A 23,836-nucleotide genomic window follows, 5' to 3' on the forward strand; every position below is an offset into this window, starting at 1 on the left:
AGTTTCACTAAACACAAATTAGTTGAGGAGGGAAGTTGGAGAGGGTTAGCCCAGTTTGCTTGTGTTGTGCAGGCAGTTGGCACTAACTTTGATTGAACTTGCTACTCTGGTCTCAGAAGCTCAATTTCCACCACAAGACACTTATTATTAACAACTCCATTCAACAGATGAGGAAGGCCAGGTGTAGTAGAATTACAGGCCCAGGGCAAAACCAGCCAATAACCTGTCCTCTTCCTTAACTCCCCCACTTCCCTGCCGTATGGTATTGCCCACAAGGCCACTGCCTCCTGAGCCTGCCCTTGCTTGCCCTTTTCCTAGTGCCAGAGGCTGAAGCCTCTATTCATGCCCACCTTGGTGACCCGAAGCTTGGGCACGTCTCAAGTGCCCTTGCCACCGTATTACCCTCCCAGGCTCTGCCATCCACAGAAGTCACCCAGATATGTGACCTTTGCCACCTCTCTCCAGAAACATGACTCCATTATCTCTGGGCCAGGCCAGCAATCTGGGTGATGGGATGGCCCTGGCAGCCAAAGCTTCAGGACAAGGATGGTAACACCCAGAGGCAGAAACAGAGTAAGAAGCATTGAGTCTAGGATGTGGACCAACTTCTGGCAGAGATGAAATGGGGGACCCTCCTATTTTCAGCTGGGTGGACCACAGGGACAATGAGTAGTCTTTTCCAGGTTGTTGGGCATCCCATTCAGAGGTCTGGGGGCCGACTATGTTCGTAAATTTGGATGGAGCAAGGGTAGCAGGGGTCAACTTTCTCTCCTTTGGCCCACAGAGGCCCATCACTGTGAAGATGCGACCAATTCCACCATCTGCTGTTTCTTTGGCTGAAAACCTGGAGGAGAAGAAGGAAAGCTGCTATGAGCCCAGCCCTGCTTTGGGATTTATACTCTATGTCATGAGAGACCATCAAGGGCTCTTTCAAGACTGATAGTCTGTGACCTGGCATGATGACTATGCCTGTAATCTTGTCCAATGTGGACAAAGCTCTCAGCAGATGTCCACTCTGGCTGAGGCTTTATAAATCTCACTTAACCCTTACTTGACCTCTTTCATGGGTGAGGACTTAGGCTGGAAGAGGTGTGGTCATGGTTAGCATGTGACACTGCCAGGGTCATAGAGTTGGCAAGTATCACAATCAAATTTTGCTCCCAGGCTCAGCAGGCCCTTATGAGGTTGGTTAGGGGTTGTCAAAGTACAGCTCATCTGGACCTTACCAAAGTCTGCCCACTGTGGTACCCAGAAGCAGCTCCAGGATGCAGTGGCTTGAGTCAGCCTTGGCATCTACATAATGTGTCCTCCCTGGAGCTATTGGACTCAGGGCCTTTGTCTTTGGAGGGAAGCTTACCTGCATCTTCGTCTGCCCTTACCAGAGTATGACCAGCACAGCTTTAGCCTCTCTGCTTCTCAGTATATCACACTCCTGCTTATCACCAAAACTGGCTCTAACAGTGGCCCTCATCTGAGGACTGTACAGATGGCACATATCACAAACTTGAGCACTTAGGACAGAAGTTTGGCTAGCCACTCCCCCATCATGAATAGCCATTATTCTTCATTTCCTTTTTCCACACAGAAAGCAGCATATGGGAACAAAGATCTAATGGCTGGACCCAGGACTCCCCAATGGCTAGCCCTCTCTACAGTCCCTGGCACAGAGTAGGCTCTTTGTTGAAGTGGAGGGAGAGGCTGAAATGGCTGCTATAGAGGGGTCAGATAGGAAACTTTATCCCAGGGGAATGAAGCTCACCTTGCACACCCTTTTCTTTTCTTTCTTCTTCCTTCTTTCCTTCCTTCCTTCCTTCCTTTTTTTCTTTCTTTCTATTTGGAGGGAGGCGGGGTTCAAAGTATGGTTTTGCTGTATCCCAGGCTGACCTATTATCTATTTATTTATTTTGATGTAGAGTTTCACTCTACTCCAGGCTGACCTATAATTCACTATGTAGTCTCAGGGTGGCCTCGAACTCATGGTGATCCTCCTACCTCTGCCTCCCAAGTGCTGGGATTAAAGGTGTGCACCACCACACCCATCTTGCACACCCTTTTCTTCAACCTGGCCCTGAGTAAGCAAAAGAATGTTGCCCCCTTAATTCATAGAAATGCTATAGACTACTATAGGAAGTGGCATTTGAGTAGACACAACCATGACAGGAAGAGATATACGGCAGGTAGGAAGTAGACCAGAAAACAACATGGCCAAAGGCCTGGTGTGAGAAGAAAGTTGTCTTTCCAAAAGGGGTCAAGCTTGGTGGGAAGGGCCCAGTCTCATGGGGTGGGGATAGTCATCAGGGCTATGGGCCTAGACACATTTATTTATTTTGAGGTAGAGTTTCACTCTACTCCAGGCTGACCTGTAATTCACTATGTAGTCTCAGAGTGGCCTCGGACTCATGGTAATCCTCCTTCCTCTGCTTTTTGAGTGCTGGGATTTAAGGTGTGCACCACCACACCCAGGTAGATACTAATTTTTAAACTGGGTCTTCTTTTCTTCCAAGTTGTAGAGCGTCTACTCTTTCTACAGCAGGAAAGGTAATTATGGTGTTCTTTCTCTAAACCAGATCTCAAACATATACTTAAAGTAGGACTTAGCAGGCTGGGGTGATGGCTTAGCGGTTAAAGGCACTTGCTTGCAAAGCTTGTTAGCCTGGGTTCAATGCCCCAGGACACATGTAAAGCAAAACTCTGGAAAGTGCCTGTTTTTGGTGTTTTCAGTGGCAAGACACCCTGGCACACCCATACACTCAAATAAATAAATATTATATTAATGTATTAAATATATAATAAATTAATATATTTAAAAAGCAGCTCTGTGTGATGGTGCATGCCTTTAATCCCAGCACTCAGAAGACTGAGGTAGGAGGATCACTATGAGTTCAAAGCAGCCTGAAACTACATAGTGAATACATCTCTGTCTTGCCAGGGATCCTCATCCCTGGAGTCTACTGCGCCTCTTAGAGATTTATGCCTCAACTGGGAAAGAGCTATGCAGATTTTCATTTTTTAATATGTGGGTCCTTAGGAGGTCAGGAAGCCTCCTTTAGTCTCCTGGAAAATATGTTTTTGTTGTTTCTTCAATATACCCGAGATGTGTTGATTTGAGATAGTTTTCCACTCATCTTGATTCAGGCTGCTGTTAGTGCTGCTTCGTCCTGAAAGAGCATCTTTCTGTAAGCCTTGATTTTCCTCTTGAAAGCTGGCAGAGCACAACGGAGCAGCCAGCACACAAAACTATTGTTTGTGCATGGCTAAAGACCAGGGGAACTTCATAGCATCCAGGCATCTCACAACCATGATTAAGAACTGGGGCTCTGCACCAGACGCTTCTTCTCGTGTTTCCTCGTCTTTTCTGGAAAAGGATGAAGGAAATCATACAAAACACCAGAAAGGCTGTCACGGTGGTGTAGTCGTTCTGAGACAGGGCCTCGCATAGCCCAGGATGGCCTCGAATTGTAGCCAAGTATGACTTAATGTCTTTGCCTGTACTTTGTGAGTACTGGGATTACAGGCTTGCACTCTGGTTTGTCGTGCTTCGGACTGAACTCCCGGCTTCATGCATGCTGGGCAAGTACTTTCCCAATTGAGCTACATACCCAGGCTAGAAAGTGTCATTTCTTTGGGTATGAGCTAACAGCTTGGTTTTTCTGAGCTTAGCGGGTAAGGACTCCCTAGCCCTTATTTGATGCTCAGATTTTGGGCTCAGAGAACCCTTAATGAAGAAGCAATGAATGAATGAGCCTTTGCTGTCCATTAAACCACGTTTAGGGAGGAAATACAGGCGCCTGCTTGGGGCGAGGGGAGTTCTCAAAGGCGAAAGGGTGAGAGATAGATGGGAATACAGAAACAGCTCGTAGAACTGGCGGAGGGGCAGGGCCACGAAACACCAGTAAGAGCCTCCAGCTCCCGAGTACTCCGAGCCCCGTCTCCCGGGCCGAGCTGAGACCCACAGGCCTGGCGGCGGCCACCGAGCCAGGCCGCGGCCCCCTCCAGCCCACAGGAGGAAGACAAGTGGCCCGGCGAGGCGCGCCAGCTGGCCGGTGGGGCGTCCCAGGCGTGGCGTGGCGAGTCGGGGAACCCCCGCAGCGCCTCCCGACTCCAGGGTGGGTGAGGCGCCCCCAGCGCGCCCTCCTGGAGAAGCGAGGGCCCAGGAGAGGCTGGTCGCGCGCCCCGGCGGTCGAGGGGCGAGCGCGCTCCGCAACGCGGCACCCTCGCCGGGACCGCCGACGCGCTCTGGATCGGCTCGCGGGGCGCGGCGGGGCCGCGGGGCGGGGCCGGCACCTGGGCGAGGTCGCCCGCCCGCCGCGCCCCGCCCCCTCGCACTTCCGTGTGCAGCGGCGCGGGAGCGGGCGGCGGCCGCCGCGGGATCCCCGAGCGACCCCTGGCAGCCAGCAGCCGCGCCGCGGCCCGGGCTGTCCCCACCGGCCTCCTGGCCCTGCCCGCTCGGGCTGGCGCCCACTTCGCCCGCGTGCGCGCCCGGGAGCCCGAGCCCGGCCCGCCGGGACCCCCGGCGCCTGGCCCTGCGAGCCGAGGTGAGTGCGAGCCGGCCGGCCGGCCGCGGGGTCGGGGCCACCCCGGGGCGCAGCGCCCCCCCCTCCGGCGCCTGTTTCCGAAACTGCCCCGAGAAAGTCCTCAAGTCCGCGTGCGCCCGACCCTCTCCTGCGCGCCGGGGGGCCAGGCCCGGCCGGCCGGCCGCGCCGAGGGTCGGTCGCTCCTTCCGGGTCTCTCTGGGGGCCCTGCCCGCGCCCCCTCGGTCTCCTCCGTGCGTGCCCCCGCCCCGCCCCGGCCTCGCCGCCCTCTCCGGCCGGTCCTTGGACGCCGCGCCCCGGCCCGCGCTCGTCAGCCCGGGCCAGCCCAGCCTTCGGTCCGGTCCACCGCGGGGCGGAGGCCGGAGGCTCCGTCGCTCTCCGCTCTCGCCGGGGTGCCCGCCGGGTCACCCGCGCGGGGCCACCGCCGCCTCCCTCTCTCCTAGCAGTCTCGGTGTCTGTCTGGTCTTTCCATCTGTCTCTAGGCTGGGCGGGGCTCCCCCTCCACCATCCCCCTTCCCGCCCCGCCCCTCGGAGCCCCCTTTCCCAGTGTTCTGAGCCTAGTGCTGACAGTCTCGACCCACGAAGCCGTTCCCCCGGGGGCCCAGCAAGGTGATAGGCGGCAGCGGAGGTGGGGCGCGCTGCTGGCCTGTAGTGGACAGGGAGGACCAGAGCGCCATCGCAAATGCTCCCACTTCCCCAACTCCCTCTTAGTGGGGGAAGGGAGAGCCCCACTGAGCCTCTCCCTGAACTTTGTTAGGAGGATGTAGAAATGTGTGGGAAAGGTTCGCTTCTCTGCTTGCCATCTGGACACTTGTGCCCTGTCTCCTTGGGTTGTAGTGCCTGTGTCTGGCCATGTAGATATCTTATGTGTTTTCACTGTAGGACTTCCCCTGTGTGTCTTTTCCTCATATTAGCTAGCTATGTGTGTATCTGTGTGTCCTGAGTCTCTGTATGTACTTTGCAACTTTATATATCATGTCTGAGGTGTGTTATCAGAGTCCCTTCTATGTTTTGAGGTGATTATATCTTTGCCTGCTCATGTGTATGTCCCTGTGTAAAAGGGCCTGTGCACATTGTCCACGCGTCCATTGAATACCTTAATTGTGGAAGCGCTTGGTGTCATGGACCAGCCCATCAGACTCCTGTGTGAGGGTGTGTATGAGTGTTTGTGTGTGCGCTCTTATTTGGTTCTTTTCAACCTGCTGCTGATCCACTGTGACCATGCTGACCTAGTACAGAGGGAGGGGCCTGGTCCCTTGGGTTTCCTCGTTCCTGATGTGGACTAGGCTGGGGTGTGGCGGACAGGTTGGCAGATGTTGGCTGTTGTGGCTTGTTTGTGTGTGTGTAATGTACAAGTCTCAAGTATCTCACTGTAGAATGCAAGGGCTGTGGTGTGTGAGCTAAGGGTGACTCTGGCAGTGTGTATGTGTGGGGGGAGTAATGACTGGTAGGAGACTCACAGTCTGACTGTATGAAACTGCGGGTGTGTGCTTGGGGAGTGACTGTGATTGTAGGGAATGGAGAGTGGCTGGGTGTGGGTGTCAGCAGCAGGAGGAGGTGTAACAGACAGAGTGTGCAGTAGCAATGCTAGGAGGGAAGGTGAGATCCCAGAGTGTGTATAACCTTGTGGGAGAATGAGAGGTAATTGCACATTCCTGGCTCTAGGGGGTACAGAGAAAGTTGGAGGTAAGTCCTGCGGTCTGTAGTGTCATGACCAAAATCTCAGGAAAGCCATGGGTTCAAATAATTGCCATACCTTTTAAGAGCAAGACTCCCAGGCCAGGCCTCTCTGCACTGTTTCTTTGGGGAATGGAGAAAGTTGTGAGGACTAGAGATCCTATGTCAAAGCTCCTTTGGCACAACCTTGGCCCACAGTAAGAGCACAGCATGTGTGGGGACCACTCCTAGCTCTGTGTCCCCATTCTTCTGGAAGCTGAGACTAATGGAAGCCCATATAGTCCCCAACTCCATTTCCCATAAGTCTTTTGCCTCTTCTCACCCCCTTGACTAGGCTGCTTACAGAAAGAAAGACCTGTTCAGACATCAGGACCCAGTTCTGTTCAGCAAGAATGACAATACCACAGTCTTACCCCCACCAACCCTCAGTCTGTAGCCATGATGGGGGAGAAGAAGTAGGGTAGGGGATTCAGGGCACTGACATTATTTATCTGGCGCAGCTAATTGGACTTGAAATTGAAACTAGAAATAATTTGAACTAGACAAAAAGATAAAGCCTGAGAATGCCTCTGCCTCCAGGGAGTGGTAATGGAGGTCTTTGGCTAGAGAAAGGGAATCTTTTGTGGAGACCTGGCCTGGCCTGCAGCTTCTTGCTGTTCTGGCTATTCCTTCTTTCCAGAATATCTTTAGGCCTCGGTTTCTCCAGCTGTATGATAGCACAACAGTGAGAATCTCCTGAAACTATTTAAAAAAAAAAAAACAACCTATCACTATTCATTTGTCTCCCTCCCCACCTTTGGTGGCACTATGGATTAAACCTCAGGGTCTTACAAATGCTTAGGCAAGCACTCTACCGTTGAGCTACATTCCCAGTTTCCTCTTTTTAAAAATTTTGAGAAGAGATTTCATTAGGTTTTCCAGGCTGGCCTTGAACTTACCATGTAGTCCAAAATGACCGTAAACTTTGGATCTTCTTGTCTCTGCCTGCTGAGAAGCTGGGGTTACAGGAATGCATCTGTTGTTTTCAATGTGAGTGTAGCCAAAAAGAGCTGGCAGAAATGTCTCAGAACCTCAAAACCACCTGGGGAGAAGGGTGCTAGCATTTCCCCCCATTTAAAAAGCATGCCTTTAATGCCTTTAATCCCAGCATTTGGGAGGCAGAGGTGGGAGGATTGCCATGAATTCAGGGCCACCCTGAGACTACATAGTGAATTCCAGGTCAGCCTGGGCTAGAGTGGGACCCTACCCCAAAAAACAAAGCAACAACAAAAAAATTCAGGTTGGGGAAATGGCTCAGTAAAAGGTGCAAAGCCTGCCAGCTAGGGTTTGATTGTCTCCCAATACCCACCTAAAGTCAGACACAAAGTGTGATCCAAATATCTGGAATTTGTCTACAGCAGCCCTTGTGCATCTACACACACACACACACACACACACACACACGCACATACACACGCACACCCCTGCAAATAATTTTAAAAAATAGGTTTACTTGGCTAGATAGTGAGTTCAAAGCCAACTTGAGCTATATAAGACCCTGATTCAATAAATAAATAAATAAAAAGGCTCAGAGGAATTGCCCATGGCTATAAAGTGGCTGATGCCTGATTGAGCCCTAGGACTCCAAAACCTTCAGAGCCATGTTTTGGATAGGAGCAGCTTCTTGCTGTGTCTGCTGGCCTCCTTGTGAGGCTAGAAATGTTCCAAGGGCAGGGACACAGTGTTCTAGATCTTCCACACAAAATGAACACACAGGGCTGGAGAGATGGCTTAGCGGTTAAGCTCTTGCCTGTGAAGCCTAAGGACCCCAGTTTGAGGCTCGATTCTCCAGGACCCATGTAAGCCAGATGCACAAGGAAGCATACACATCTGGAGTTCCTTTGCAGTGGCTGGAGGCCCTGGTGTGCCCATTCTCTCCTTCTCTCTGTCTGCCTCTTTCTATCTGTTTGTCCCTCTCAAATAAAGAAATAAAAATAAACAAAAAAATTTTAAAAAGTAATGAGCACATAGCTGGTGCACAAGAGAATTTGGGCCTAACACCCCATTCATAGCCAAGAAAGCGAAGTGCTTAGCCCAGAGAAGCTGAGCCAGTCTGTGCTGGCCATGCTAAGGCTAGCTGGTGGGGATCCTGCTCAGCTCTGCCTCTCAGTTCAGCTGTTCTCCCTGTTCCTGCAGGTCTGCTGGGAATTGGCCCAAGTGAGAGCAGTGGGCCTGCTAACTCCTGGTGGCTGTTGAGTGGCAGCAGCAGCAGGAGCCAGGATCAAGGACAAGCAGGAGCTGTGAGCTCCAGGTAGGATGGGTCATCCTTCCTCTGCAAGGCTTCTACTATGGACTAGATACAGATGAGGCACCTGCAGAACCCTTGATCTGGCTGGATCCTGGCTGTGGCCCAGGGAAGGCATTGGCATTGGGGCTCAGAGGACTGGTGCCCATCAGCAGTGTGGAGGAAGGAGTGGTGACATTGTTTTCGGTCAAAAATAAAGTAGCGTGTGTGCCAAGGTTTGTAGGTGGGTATGTCAGCTTTTCCATAGTGCTTTATATCTGCCTCCAGCTGCCCTACCACAAGAAAACACTGTCACCTGGGCCCCATGGTGATTTGGATGCTGGTCTGGGAATACAATGGAATCTCCTAGTAGATCTGAGCACTCTTCTATACCCTAGTTCCCTTTCCATGTCTGTAGTATCTTGATTCAGGGCCAAGCTGAGCTGTATCTCCAAGGAGTGCCAGAGAGAGTTGTGGTCTCTGAAGCCCCTCATGAAACTAGCTGTTTCCCTTGTGTTGGACCATCTTGCTTCCTTCATCTCCCATTGCAATAAAAAGTCTTGAGAACTGGGGACTATAGCTCTATGGTAGAATGAGCAGTTAGCATGTGTGAGATCCCAGGAATAATATCCAGCATCAAAAACAGAGAGAAATAAAGAGAGAAAGAAAGAAAGAAAGAAAGAGGAGGGGAGGGGAGGGGAGGGGAAGGGGGAAGAAGGAAAGAAAGAAAGGGAGAGAGAGAGAAAGAAGGAAAGAAGGAAAGACAGAGGGAGAGAGATGGAGAAAGAAAGGAAGGAAGGAAGGAGGGAGGGAAGAAGGAAGGAAGGAAGGAGAAGATAAAAAAGAAAAAGGAAGGAGGGAATTTGTTTTATATGGTTTATTGTTTTAGAGCCACAGTTAGCAGAGTTCTATATATATGTATGTCATGTGCACATATAAACGGGACATACACACGGGACAGGGAGTGACGAAGATGGTCTCCTTTCCTGAGCCCCCTTAACCAGCCCCATTCCTACCCTCCTGGCTGTCAAGCACTATAGGCATGAAAGTGTCTAAGTAAATCTGAGGAATCTGGATTCCTTAGGTTCCCTCAGTAGGGGGAGGGAGGCAGTCCTCACTCTAGTGGGGACAGAAGAGAAACAGGGTCTTCTCTGCTTATTTATCCTACACTAAACCTGATGGGGAAGAGGAGGTGATAGTTCTTTTCCTTGGAGCCCTCTGCCACCTGAGATACGGAGCCAGCTCCTTTCATCGCTGTGCCTCTGTCCCTTGGCACACACCCACTTCAAACTCTTAAGTAGCACCTGCCTGGCTGGCAGAGACATATGCATGTGCTTACATAGGCAGACAAAGCCAGGCTGCATTGGCATACACTCCCTAGATGCACAATGTCTGCACATGTACTGACTGTGTGGGCATAAAGTGCTCCTCTCCAAGAGGCACTCTCAGACACTCCTAGAGAGGCTCACCTCCATTACCATGTACTCCAACAACCGCACACACATCACTGTGTCCATGATGGCTGAGGGATGAGAGGGGGTGCAGAAAGTGTCAGGGTCATGGCCCAGCTAGGCAGCCTGTCTGTCACTGACAGTGAGGTTCTGGGTGCAGCTGTGGTCATGAGGACGTCGTGTGGTAGCCACACTAAGAGGTGGGCTCTGCCCACCGAGCACAGGCCCATAGGCTGACCCAGGTTTGGCAGTGGAAATGGGACACAAGTGTGGGGAGGGGCTGTGTCAGCTGCTTCAGCCGTTTGTGACTGCTGCCACTGAGAAGGAAATGAGTGAGTGATTTGGTCATAGGGCTAAGGTATTCACGTTCTACACCTGCTCTGTCCCCATCATGTCCATGCCTGAAGAGAGTGGAGTTGCTGGACACTGAGGCTTAAAAGGCAGAACATTTTCCTCTTGGAGTCTATTCTCCTAGGCCTGGGCCCAAGAGAGAAACCCATCCAAGGCATTTCCGGAGGCTCACTTCCTCTGGGCTGCCCAGGAAGTGGTTTCCGAGTGGGACTGACATCTTTGCCTGTGGCTTGCCCTGCCCCAGCCCTGCCTCCAAGGAGAGCGGTGTCTGGTCTGTGGGCTAGGCTAACTGACCAGGCTTGTAAGGGGGCGGGACTGATGCCGTGATGTCTCTGGCAGCTCCTCTTCCTCTGAGCCTGTCAGCTGAAGTGCAGGAGTATTGGACCCAGTAGGTTCAGCCCTATTGCAGTCAGCTTCGTGTTGCTGGCAGAAAACAACCAACCGATGTCATGCCCAGAGGCACTGCCTCTCCCCAGTAACTGACTGCTGCTCCCACAATGCATAACCCACAACCCCATAGGGAATACCAGCAACCCCACTGAGTAGGACCCCTGCAGAATGGGGCAGGGAGGGAAAAGAAGCACCAACGCATGGCGTATCAGTACAAAGTATGTTCTTTTTTTTTTTTTGGTGTTTGGAGGTAGGGTCTCACTGTAGCTCAGGCTGACCTGGAATTCACTATGTCATCTCAGGACAAAGTATGTTATTAATAAAAAAGAAAGGAGGGCTGGAGAGATGACTTAGTGGTTAAGGTATTTGCCTGCAAAGCCAAAGGACCCAGGTTCAATTCCTCAGAACCCACATAGGCCAGATGCACAAGGTGGTGCAAGTATCTGGAGTTTGAGTTCATTTACAGCATCTGAAGGTCCTGGTGCGCCATTCTTTCTCTATCTGCTTTTCTCTCTCTCTCTGAAATAAAATATTTTTTTAAATTAAAAAAAAATAAAATAAAAGAGCCGGGTGTGGTAGCTCACACATGTAGTCCCAACACTCGGGAGGCAAGGGTAGAAGGGTCGCCATGAGTTCGAGGCCAGCCTGAGACTCCAGAATGTATTCTAGGTGGCCTGGGCTATCTCTAAAAACCAAAACAAAACAAAACAACAATAACAAAAACAAACAAACAAAAACAAGAGCAGCTTGCCGGAGGAAAGGGTTTATTTTGGCTTACAGACTCAAGACTCGCTGATGACAGGGTGAAACAATGGCATAAGCAGAGAGTGGGTAGATATCACCTCTTGGACAATATCAGGTGGACAATAGCCGCAGGAGAATGTGCCCAATACTGGCAAGGGAAAGCTGGCTTTAACACTCATAAGCCCGCCCCCAACAATACACTGCTTCCAGGAGGCTTCAGGTCCCAAATTGCCACCAGATGGGAACTTAGCATTCAGAGCACCTAAGTTTGTGGGGGACACCTAAATCAAACCACCACAAGCCTTTTGGAGGTGGTGATGCCTTGGCATCTTGGGAATTAGGTAGCACCAAGCCCTCTATGAATGAATCTGGGCAAATGGTTTTCTCACTCAATGCTTTGGTTTCCCTTTCTGAAAAGCATCATAATATCTACCAAATGAGAAACAACAGATCATGTGTGCAATATAGGGTTGTTGTCAGCGTTTAATACGAAAGAACTGCAAGCATGTAAAGAACTTAGTGCCTAGAGCATAGTAACTGTTTAAAACCAGTAAGTGGTACTGATAATGTGTCATTGTTGCCTGATGGGCTGGGTATAATGTCACCAGACCACATGGCTATAGAACCCTGCGGAGAAGTCAGGCCTCTGGTTCCCCCTGTTCCTATCAATTCTGCTTCCACCAGCAATTCCAGGAGGTTCAGTGGATCCAGTGTCCTTTGAGGAAGGAGCTCCAGGATGAAGTGACTGTGCTCACTCAGGAGCCCAGCCTGCTCCTGTTTGGGTCCCTCTCATTCCCTTTTAAAGTGAGGAAAACAATGCTCATGGACAAATGGATGCAAGGAAAAGAAAAGCAGCCTACAGCCTCATGCCTGCTAGAGGCTCCTCTCAGCCTTTTCCTGTTTGAGCCCCATATGAGATTTTAGGCTTGGAGCATTGATTGAGATTGAAGTGGTAAGTGGCAAGCCCTCCTGCCAGCCTGCCTACTCTCAGGACCCCTAGAATGAGCCTTTTAGCTAGGAAAGAGGGCAGGCATCGGGGACCAATGGGGACAGAGAAGTGTTGGAGTACATATGTCCATGCTATGTCCTTGATCCTTGGTCGTCCCAGGGACATGCAGAAGGTTTGGTGTTGAAGAGTGGCAGTTATGGTGGTACAGCTAGTAGGCCCAGGGGGCTGGAGGTCTGAAGATCAGTGAGGGGCGCCGGGCTGAATGTGAATGAGGATATCCTGCAGGCTTTGAGGCTGGACTTCTGCAAGCATCAGATAAACCCCAATGTAATTTTCCCTGCCTCTATACTTAGGCCAGGGACTGGTTTTCTCTGAACCTGTGTTGGTTCATCTGTGAAATGGCACATTTGGGTGTCCATGTGAATGATGGGGAACAGCCACTGTGAAGGGTTAGGGTACAACAACAAACACAGAGGCTCTTCAGAGGGAAGGAATTTGGCTGTCAGGGAAGTTATAGGGGTTTGTGTGGCTGGGACACAGGAGTGAGGGGAGAACAGCTGCCCAGGTCAGGGAGGTCAGGGCCACAGGTTAGGGGTTCTGTCCCATGAACAGTGGGATGTTCTGGGGACTGCAGCAGGGTCTGCTTTACTGATGTAAAAAGTTCCTAAAAAACCAGGCTGGGGAGACAGCTCAGTGGGTAAAGTACTTACTGTAGAAGCTTAAGAACCTGAGCTCAAATCCCCAGAACCTCTGTAAAGCTGGATACAGTAGTACACATCTGTAATCCCAGCGCTCCCACAGCAAGTTGAGAGGCAAAGGCAGTCCCAGCCGCTTCAGGACCAGCTAGCCTGGCTGTCTTACACAGCAGTGAACAAGGGAGCATGCCTCAAACAAGATGGAATGTGAGGACTAATACCCAAGGTTGTTCTCTGACCTCTATACTCGTGCTTGTGGCATGTGTGCCCACACTCACACAGAATATACACACATACACACATAATTCAAAACAACAAGAAAAGCCCAAATCTTTTTTTTTTTTTTTTTTTTTGCGGGGGGGGAGTTTTTAGGTAGGGTCTCACTCTAGTCCAGGCTGACCTGGAATTCACTATGTTGTCTCAGGGTGGCCTTGAACACACCATGAACTTCTTACCTCTGCCTCCTGAGTGCTGAGATTAAAGGAGTGCACCACCATGCCCAGCCCAAATCTTAATTTTAAAAAAAAAAATTGGAAAAGTGGCCTGGAGAGATGGCTTAGTGGCTAAGGTGCTTGCCTGAGAAGCATAAGGACCCATGTTTGACTTTCCAGGTCCCACGTAATCCAGACACACAAAGTGATGCAAGGTCACACATACGCACAAGGTGGCACATGCATCTGGAGTTCAGTTGCAGTGGTTGGAGGCTCCGGTGTATCAATTCTCTCTCTCATGAAAAAACTACAAATTAATAAATAAAATAAAAATAAAGAAAGCCAAGCGCCACATGTTCTCTCTCATATGTGGATACTAGCTACAGATGATTGGGCTTCTGCGTGAGAATGAAAATACTTAGTAGCAGAGGCCAATAAGTTAAAAAGTAGACATAAAGGGAAGAGAAAGGAAGGGAGGAGGGTACTTAATAGGTTGATATTGTATATATGTTAAGTACAATGATTGTGATCGGGAGGTAATATGATGGAGAATGGAATTTCAAAGGGGAAAGTGTGGGGGGTGGGGAGGGAGGGAATTATCATGGGATTTTTTTTTTTAATCATGGAAAATGCAAATAAAAATTTAAAAAAAATTTTAAAAAGTAAATAAAAGTCTTAAAAGCTCTGCCTAGAGCTGGGGTATAGGGACCAGAGTGGAGGAGGGTGAACAGTGGACATGCAGGTGTCCAGCCTGGACTTGGCAGTGGTGACCAAGTGGGGACAGGAGTAGGAGGCAGGAGAGGCCTTGAGTCTTAGCAGAGGCTGACTTGGTACTAGAGAAGGCTGGAAAACAGAAAATAGGCCCCAGGTGTCTGGCCTGATGGCTGTGAGTGTGATTACTCCTGGAAGATGAGGATGGAAGGCAGAAACCAGGAGGCTGCTGTGGGAATATTTGAGCATTTAAGGTCTAAGTGGCAGGTGGAGGAGCCACGAGCTTGCAGCACAGTGGAGTTGGACCCAAAGTGAAACCTGAGGGTCTCAAGCCTGGGTTGGGGAGAAGAGAATTCAACAGGCCTTCAGTGGAGATGCTTGAGACGCTTCAGATACAAGCTGAGACAGCTGTCCCTCAAAGGTTGCTGCCCCAGCACCAAGAGGGCAGGCTTGTGGTGGCTGAGCCACTGTTTTCACAACAGCCATGGAAGGTTTGGATCATGTCTCTGGCTGTGTTGGGTAAACAGGCCAGTTGTAAAGCCAAGGTTAGATGATATGTCTGTGGTGTAGTCTGTGGATTGAAGTTGGGGGTGGGATGAGGATCTTGAGAGTGTTCCAGTATCGGCCAAAGAAAGCTTTGGGGTCTCAATTGTCAAAACAGGGAGGCTGTGAGGCCCTGAGGGGACAGCTGCTGGCCCGGAATTTGCTGGTGGGATCACATTATCCTGGCCCAGCTGAGACCCTTCCTAGAACAGCAGGCAGGACGGGCACCCTATAGCTAGCTTAATTCCAAAGGGACCAAGGACAGCTAGAGATACCAAGTGGGGCAGATACAAAGAGGGCCAGGCATAGGGATGGTAGCAGGGACAGCTTCTGTGTATGTCACCATCTCTTTGTCAGGCTCTGTGCTCAGCATCATGCATTGGCAAGGTCAGTCCCATATTATAGCTGTGGAAATTTGGTCTCAACTGAACTAGACCCATCTGGTCCACTCAGGTCCAAGCTCAACCAGTTTAGTGCTGGCTGTGTGAATGGCAACCTGATGGATAGTCCTATCTCCCCGAGCGTGCTCCAGATCCCTGAGGTAGGGAAGTGACCTCTGGGCCCTGTCTACCTTGGAGTGAGAGACATAAAAAAAAAAAAAAAAAAAAAAAGTCATAGGTCATCTTACTTCTCCCAAACACAAACTAATCATTTCCTGTTGTAAATAGGAAGATCCTAAGGCCCCTCAGTGGAAGTGAGAATGCCTAAGAAGTAGGACCACTAACCAGAAGCTAACCTAACCTACAAACACAACCCTCCACCCTCTGTAGGCCAGATGGGCAGGTTTGAAAGTTGAACCAGAGACCATCTCCTCTTCCCAACAGTCTGGCTTTGTGGCTTTGGTTGAATTGCCCAACCTCTGTGTTATTTTCTGCTCTGTGAGCCTGGAGCGCATAGGATCATGTGTAGGCTGCCTTTACCCACAGATCTTAGAATCCTTCCCTCATCTACCAAGCCTGTGACTGCCACCTGTGAGCCCCAGCCTCAAGCTTGGCCCACCTCCCCTAAGTGAGCATGTTGAAGCCTGTCCTGGGATGTGCCTGGCTGGCTCACCCCGTTCTGTTCTGTCTGCACTTTGGACTTTGCTCTGCACCTCCTAAGGAGGCAGGCCTAGTCGGGCCTGATTCCCTGCTTCCTTCTTGTCCTTCATTTTCTCCCTGTTTACCTGGGCAGGGGTGGGGGGATGGTAGCAGGAAAAGCTACAGGTTTTCGATGTTCTTCTGGGCTGTGGTGGTTATCTTTGTCTGCCTGGAATGTGTTTGCTCATGTGTATATTATGACTTAACGTACCCCGGGTTTGCATGGGTCATGTGACCACTGTCTTGTCATGTAAGAGCGAGTGGGAGTTGTTCCTGTATGTGTTCAACTTTGAGGGAGGTTCCTTGTGTTTGGCTCTGTTTAAGTTGGTAGGTGTACCCATGTGTGCACACGTGTGTGGTTGTTCTTGGAAAGGCCCAGATGCCCCCCACCCTGGTTCCTCACAGAGAACCCCTGTCCTCACAGGAGCTGGCTTCTGGTTCATGCCATGAAGGAGCCTTTGTTTCTCCCTCAGGGGTCCCTAGAGTCCTCCCCCTGGCTGAGTCCAAGGCTTCCCTATCCCAGAGCCAGCTGCCAATGGGGTATGTAAGCCAGTTGACAGCCAGGGTTCCTAATCTTGCCCCTCTATTCTTTCAGACCTTCAGACGGGATAGATTGTGATATATCTGGGGCTCCCACCACCCTAGCCAGCAGGAGCAGCCCTAATCTTCCCCATCCCCATTCTTACTGCCTGAGTTGTTTCACTGTGCTCCATAATCACATACTTGTCTGACTGTCTCCCACCAGGCTGTGAGTTCCATATGGCTGTGTCTGGTACCTAGTGCTGGGCCTCGGGGGGCTGGCATGACCTGGGGCTGACATGGACCTCTGGGGCTCCCACCTCCCATTCTGTGCATACGGAATCATATCGCCACATGCATATTTTCTCTTTACTGGAACCCCCTGCGCAATGGACAAGAGATGCTTATGCTGTCCAGGGCCCACCTCTGATTCCCTCCGACTGAGCTTGGATTCCTTTTGTTGGTTTTTTTTTTTTTTTTTTAATATTTAATCTACTATTGGAGAGAGAGGGGCAGATAGAGAAAAAGAATGTGCATGCCAGGGTCTCCCGCCACTGCAAACTCTAGATGCACCTTGTACATCTGCCTTACATGGGAACTGGGGAATCAAACTTGGGTCCTTATGCTTCACAGGCAAGTGCCTTAACCACTAAGACATCTCTCCAGTCCCTATTGTTGTGTTTGTTTGAGAAATATGGTCTGAGTATAGCCCAGATTGGCCTGGAACTCCATGTTTTCCTGCCTCTACCTCTTAAGTGCTGGGATTACAGGTAGACACACCACACAAAACAACTAGTTGAGTTAAGGTGCCTGCATGCAAAGCCAAAGGACCCCAGTTCTATTCTCCAGGATCCATGTAAGCCAGAGCACAAGGCAGGGGGGCACGTCCATTCTCTCTCTCCCACACTCCCTCTTTCCTTCTCTCCCTCTTTCTCTTTCTCAAAAAAAAAAAAAAAAAAAAACTAGTTGATTTTTTTTTTTTCTGCTGTTTGTTCTTTGGGATGCTGAAGATTAAACCAAAAGTCCTGTGCATTCCAGGCAAGTACTGTACATTGAGCTCCATCCCCAGCCCTTGGTAGTGAGATTTTTTCTTCCAAAAAATTTTTTTTTACTAACAACTTCCATGATGATTATCAAATATATCCCATGGTAATACCCTCCCTCCCCCAACTTTCCCCTCTGAAACTTCATTCTCCATCACATCCCCTCCCCATCTCAATCAATCTCTCTTTTATTTTGATGTCATGATCTTGTCCTCCTCTTATGATGGATGGTCTTGTGCAGGTAGTGTCAGACAATGTGAGGTCATGGATATCCAGGCCATTTTGTGTCCGGGGGCCTGGGGGGCGGCACCTTGTAAGGAGTCCTACCCTTCCTTTGGCTCTTACATTCTTTTTGCCACCTCTTCCGCAATAGTCCTTGAGCCTTGGAAGGTGTGATAGAGATATTGCAGTACTGAGCACTCCTGTCACTTCTTTCCAGCACCATGATGCCTTCTGAGTCATCCCAAGGTCACTGCCATCTGAAAAGAGAAGAAGATTCTCTACCAAAAGTGAGAATAGTACCTTATGGGTATGAACATTAAAAGAAGTACTTACTGGACAGTTTGATAAGCAAAGTATGTACATTTAGCCAGACATCAGCAGATTTTACACCCCCAGGGCTCATGACTACCCCTGTTTTAAGTTTTCAGTATCAGGGATGTATTCCCTCCCATGGAGTGGTCCTGCAGTCCAATTAGAGGGCAGTTGGTTTCCACCATGACAGATGTGCCACTTTTGCCCCCGTTGGTTCATTTGGCCTGGCTGGCCAAATATAAGGGTTGCAGTGTCCACGGTTGAGTATTTCACTGGTGTTTTCTCTTTCTCCTATTGAACTGCATGCAGAAAGCTTCTTCAAGCTTTCTGTCAGCAGGGCTACATGGAGGATCTCAGCTCAATTCTAGCAGGATTTCTCAGTAGCCTTGCAGCTCAAGTATGTGGAGTCTTCAGCAATAGGGTCTTGCCATCTATTCCTGGTGGGAAACCAAGGGCTTCAGCAATGACCTGTAATGTTTTGGGGGCATCAGGAACCTCCCTGTCCAACAACTCACTGGAAGGTATCCCATCCCTGGCACTGAAAATTTTCTACAATCTATGGCTTCTGAGTGTTCTATTGTCCAAAAAAGTAGATTTCCTATGATTTATTTATATCCCTCCACCTTAGATTTCCTATGAATTATTTTTATCCCTCCACCTTAGTTTTGCGTATCCCTCATGCAGCCAAAGCTAAGCTAAAGGAAGAGGGAATCCCCACCCCAAGTCAGCAAACCTGAGTCCTCAAATACAAGTGACCCCAAGATAGTGGCACAAGAAGAGAAGTCACTGCCTGCCTTTCTTGAGAGTAGGAAAGGATTCCTAGGCCTGACCTTTGGAACTGTCTGGAAGGATGCATGAGAAGAAAGCTATTCTGGCTTAGGGGACAAAATGAGTAAGTTCATAGGGTCTGACAAGTAAGGAACTGAGTAGCCAGAGGGGTGGTTGAGGCAGAAAGCAGGAAAGGACCAGGGTGTAGGGATCCTTTAATTCCAGGCTGAGGTCTAGACTTTTTTCAAAAAAAAGTGGAAGCTGAAGAGGTTCCATGCTATGGGAAGAGTTGACTGCTGGAGGTGGGAAGAGAGATGTGAGGGATACAGGGCTTTGGGGAACCTAAGGAAGATAGTATGTAGCCAGTGGCTGTCCCTGTGGGGTGAGGGAAGGGTAGATGAGGATCCCTGGCCAGGCATGAGGGGCCAGTCCTGGGGAAGAGCAGGTAGGGAGAGCAGTCTCACTCTTCAACTTGGCTGTGACCTATGACCTTAGATCAGACCATAATTCCTGGTGGAGGCTTTTCTTCCCTCCTTCTGCGGGGTTTATTTCCTGGGTTGTAAAAGTACATGGCCTACTTGACTTGCTGGTTGTCTGTGAAGGCCCTCAGGGAGGTGCTCCCTACCTACCTCTATGCCTGCCTCTTGCTCTTCACACTTGCAGGCCAGCTCTGATCCCACCAGTTGGTCCTGGTACGTCTCAGTCCTGTCCCCTGGCCAAACCTATAGCTCTTCCTTCCTTCCTTCATTCCTCCAGCCTCAGGAGGTTTGCTGCCACTTCCATCCAGTATCTCATCTGGGTTAGGTTGCAGAGGCTGGTACAAGTTAGGTGTGTATGAATCATAGAGGGCTATATGAGGTGGTATCTCAATATCCCCTGCTACCCAGCGGTCTTTTCAAGGGAGCCAGACCCCTGACCCACCAGAGGTTGCAGCCAATATCTCCTTAGGTCTGTTCACGCTCCTCCCCAGCATCCTGAACTAGGTTCCTCTTCTCTGCCCCCTGTCCTCGCTTTCTCCTCTGTCTAGTGGATATCACCTTATGGCTTGTAAGGCAAAACTAACACCAAGATAGAAGGAAACAGGCAGAATGTAGGAGCTGGAAGGTCCTTTATGCAGGAGCTTGTCTTCAAAGCTGGGCATGTCAGTCTTAGAAGGTCCATCTCATGGAGACATTTTAGCTTGGTGGGTTTTATTTTCATCTTTGACAGAATTGCTTCCAACAAGTTCCACATGTGTAAAGAATTGCAAGAACATTCTTGCTCTTAGGATGCCACCTGTCCTACTGGTATACTTCAGTGCCTACAGAGACCTTAAGCCCCCAGTGTCGCTGCCAGGGAACACCCAACAGGAGCACTACTACTGTTGTCACTGGCCACTTTGAAGCCAGCCTCACTCAACATGTTGGACTGGCTACAATCAGGTTTCCATTTGCTCTGGAGGAGGTGACCAGCCTTCTCTGTCCTGGCTACTGCCTTCCTGTACTGCTGGTCTCTGGCAGGGTGGTGACCAGGGCCAGTTTCCCAAGTTTGGGGAACTGAAAGAAAGGAAATTCAAGGGTCTATACCATCCTCATTGTGCAAAAGGAGGAAAGGGCTCTTTAAGGGTAGGCTAAGACCAGGGCTCAGGGACAGGAGTGGGTGAATAGACTGGTCAAGTGCAGGGTCCTAGCCATCTTACCTCCATTTTCTGTGTCCTCATGAGTTTGTATGATTGTGCTGTTCCTGGCACATCTGTCATTTCCATCCCTACCCTCCTTTCTCCTTTCACCTTTTCTTCCTTGCATGGCCTACTGGAAAGAGCTGCAACATCCAGCAGGCCTGCATCCAAATCTTCCTACTGGACTGGAGAGATGGCATAGAGGCTGAGGCACTTGCCTCAGATCTTCCTGCCACTCACTGCCTGTGTAACCTTGGGCAAGCCACTTAACCTTTCTGGACTTTGGTTTCTTCATCCCTAAGATACCCACCTTCTGATGGCACTTTGCCAGCCCAGAAAATGGCAGTCTTTTGTCGAAGTGGGTGAGCTGATATTGATAGCTAGGCTGTGTGTCCAGTGCCCTCTGCCTCATAGACAGCTGGAGGAACAGAGGCCTAGAGACTAGGAACCCTGACAATGGAGAAGGTCTAGGTGCTTCCTTTGGAGCACTGTGAGTAGAGCCCCTGCTACCCTTCTGTCCCTGCAGACTGAAGATAAATCTGGGACTGAGCTAGTGGCCTTCCTCTGGGGCCTGTGGGTCTGGGTTTATTTGCATGAGAGCTATGAATAGCGGCACCTTACCTTTGTTGTGCTACCTCGCCTCTGACTTCCCACCACTGTTTAGACACTGCAAGGTAGGTGGGCAGACTTACTTCATTGTATGGAGGGGCACTAGTGGGCCCAGAGGGGCCTAGGACCTCTCTGAATCACAGATACAGATGCCGTGCTCATGGTTGGTGTCTGTCTGCCTCATGGTGTCTTGGTAGTCCAAATGAAAGTGGAGAGTAAAGGAGCACCAACAGAGCCTTTGACCTCATTTTAATCCTAGAAATTTGGGTCAGGGTGATCTGACCTGGGTGACTGCTGAGTAGCTCCTGGCAGCCCACAAAGACCACGACTCCTCTGTGCTGTGGCACAGTGCTCTGGCTACAGATTTAGGGCTGGGCCCAGACCTCCTGTGGTTGTGGTTTTCCCACCAGTGGCCTCTAACTGTGAGCAGCAGCTGCTCTGTGTGAAGTGGAGGACAGGCATCAAGAACAGCTGAGGGAGCAGGGCAGGGCAGCCAGTCCCTCTTGCAGCCACAGTATAGCCAGCCTCTGGACAAGCTGGGGGTAAGGGAAGCCATGGGCCCATGGGCAGTGTTTCCCCTGGGGCAGCTGTGTGAGAAGGAGCTGGCTGATAGGTGTGGAGAGAACTCAGTGGTCCAGGATGAGTTGCTACATGTTCCTGCAGACTTGATTTCCCTGTCTGAGAAGTAGGAACATGAGCCAGGACTACTGCCAAGCTGGTATGCCAGGTGAAAGATGTAGTGGGTGGTTTAAAGTGAGGTACATAGGTAAAGGGTGGGAGCTACAGGGCACTGGATGATATTGATAAGGTATGCTCCCTGGACCTGTCAGGTTTAATGTTGGCCCTTATCTTAGAGGGCTTCTCATCATACCAACCTGGAGTATAGGAACTAGTCCTTGCCTGTAATGTCAGGTAACAGAGGCTGAGAGAGTCCGTATGACCTGTACAACCCCATAGCCAAGGTAGCATTGGTGTTAGGGTCCTATATCCAGCCAGCCTGACCATCATCATTGTGACCTGGGTAGCTCAGATCTCATGACCTCGGAGCCCCAGGCCCCTGCTCCTGCTCTTTCTCTGCCTACACAGCCTTTACTACCTGAGGCACACAGAAAGCCATTTTATGTCCCAGGTTATCTTGGGAGGTAGGAGACTAAGCCATGCCTGCTGGGATCTGGCTCTGGGTGTGTGGACACATACACTAGCAAGTGTGTGTTGTGATCATAAGGAGTACTCACTGGGGAGCCTGATGCCTGAAATTCTAGGGCTAGACAATATAGTAGGAGGGGCAAGATGTCCTTTTCTGCTTAGAGGTTTAGGACACCCAGACCTTTACACAGGCCAGGCCAGATCAGACCAGGCCAGGCCAGGCCAGGCCAGGCCCATGCAGCTTGCTTTTCACTCCATTAACTAAACTCCTCCCACCATAACCACCTACTCCCATGGCCTTGCCTTGTAAGCTTCCCATGACTGCTTAAGTCCTACTTAGGCAGGCCCATGACAGACACATGCACCCTCAGGTGAAACAGGGGAAACACTGCCCATGGGCCCATGGCTTCCCTTACCCCCAGCTTGTCCAGAGGCTGGCTATACTGTGGCTGCAAGAGGGACTGGCTGCCCTGCCCTGCTCCCTCAGCTGTTCTTGATGCCTGTCCTCCACTTCACACAGAGCAGGTCCACTACTGCATAGGCTCATAGTGCTCTAGGCTAGGCAGAGCCCATAGCCAGCTACCACTGACTCTTCCTGCCCACCAAGTGTTCATAAGCCAGTACCCAGGACTTGCCCATCAGCTGGTCTCAGGCCAGAGACTTGAAGTCATGGGCTTAGGTTGAGTGTACATATTTGGTCTTACTCCCCCTGAGTAGGACCAGACTCAGGTGAGGGATAGTAAGATCTGCCTCCCTGGGTCCCTTCTCTCTGCTCTAGCTGCTGGCCTCAGAGGACTGTCTGGGTTTGCTGGGCTAGACTGCAGGCTGAGAGAGAGGACAGTGTTTCCTGTGAGCTCATCTGGGCTGGAAACTCTGGGCAGACCTGGCCACTTCTCTGGCTGCCCTTTGGAGAAGTTGGAGGTTTCTGATTCAGGCTACGCAGCTATTGTGCATGTGTGTGTGGGTGAGGGTGCCCTGAGTGCTGGTTTAGGTTCTGGATGCACAATGAATACTATGCATGTGTGGGAGCACAAGTGAGTGTTCATCTGTAGTCACAGAGCACCTCCGTGCATCCATATTGGAATACGTGTGTGCACGTGTTTGAATATACCTGTGTGAATGTGCTTGTACCATATGTTCAACATTAAAATATTTTTATATTTGAGGGGAAACATAAAACTGCACTCCCTTTCCACATCCGGATCTCAACATGTTCATTTGTCTGCCCGCCAGTGTGGTTGCTATCCCCGCTCTGGTTTGAAAGAGCGGGCAGCCTTCGGGCAGTCAGAAGGCACGTGTGACCCCGAGGGCTGGTCTTCAGAAGAGTGCACTAGTGTGGCAGAGCTCTTACTACCCCTGTCCCTGAACAAAGCAGGGTTCAAGTTGGCAGGACTCCAGTATTCAGTTCTGGCTCATCCTGAGTCTCAGTTTTCCCATTCAAAGAGTGAGCTCTTTGGCTGATGAAGCAGGGCTCATCTTGGCCTTGCATGTCTGCCTGGGTTAAGAACAAAACCAACAGAGCAGGTGGGGCTGCATGGGCCTAGGGGAGGAGGAGGACAGCTGTTGACACTGAGCCAGTACATGCTGGATCTCTGGCATTTTGGTACCCAGCAGTTGGCCTTTAGAGAGGCAGAGTGAGTCCCCAGATGAGTATCTGGGGATAAGATGCAGATGCTTACAAGGACCAGTGTGAACGTGAAGGCAGTGCCCTGGCCCAGGGTAGACTGACAAAGAGGCAGTCAGT

The 23,836-nt window shown here is 50.5% G+C and overlaps 1 protein-coding gene across 3 annotated transcripts in view; it reads left to right on the forward strand.

The window, feature by feature from the left end:
* Positions 1-4,485: 4,485 nt before the first annotated feature.
* Positions 4,486-23,836, forward strand: part of Prkcd (protein kinase C delta) — a 39,701-nt gene continuing 20,350 nt past the window's right edge. Inside the window, exons 1-2 of one of the 3 annotated variants that reach the window (XM_045135981.1) lie at positions 4,490-4,535; positions 8,385-8,499. The gene's annotated coding sequence lies outside the window, so the exon portion shown is untranslated. Of the gene's footprint in view, positions 4,536-8,384; positions 8,500-23,836 lie in introns of all 3 variants that reach the window. The other 2 variants (XM_045135984.1, XM_045135983.1) reach the window with 2 other exon arrangements.

The sequence above is a fragment of the Jaculus jaculus genome, chromosome 16 (genome assembly GCF_020740685.1).
Source record: "Jaculus jaculus isolate mJacJac1 chromosome 16, mJacJac1.mat.Y.cur, whole genome shotgun sequence".
In the NCBI taxonomy this organism is placed as follows: domain Eukaryota; kingdom Metazoa; phylum Chordata; class Mammalia; order Rodentia; family Dipodidae; genus Jaculus; species Jaculus jaculus.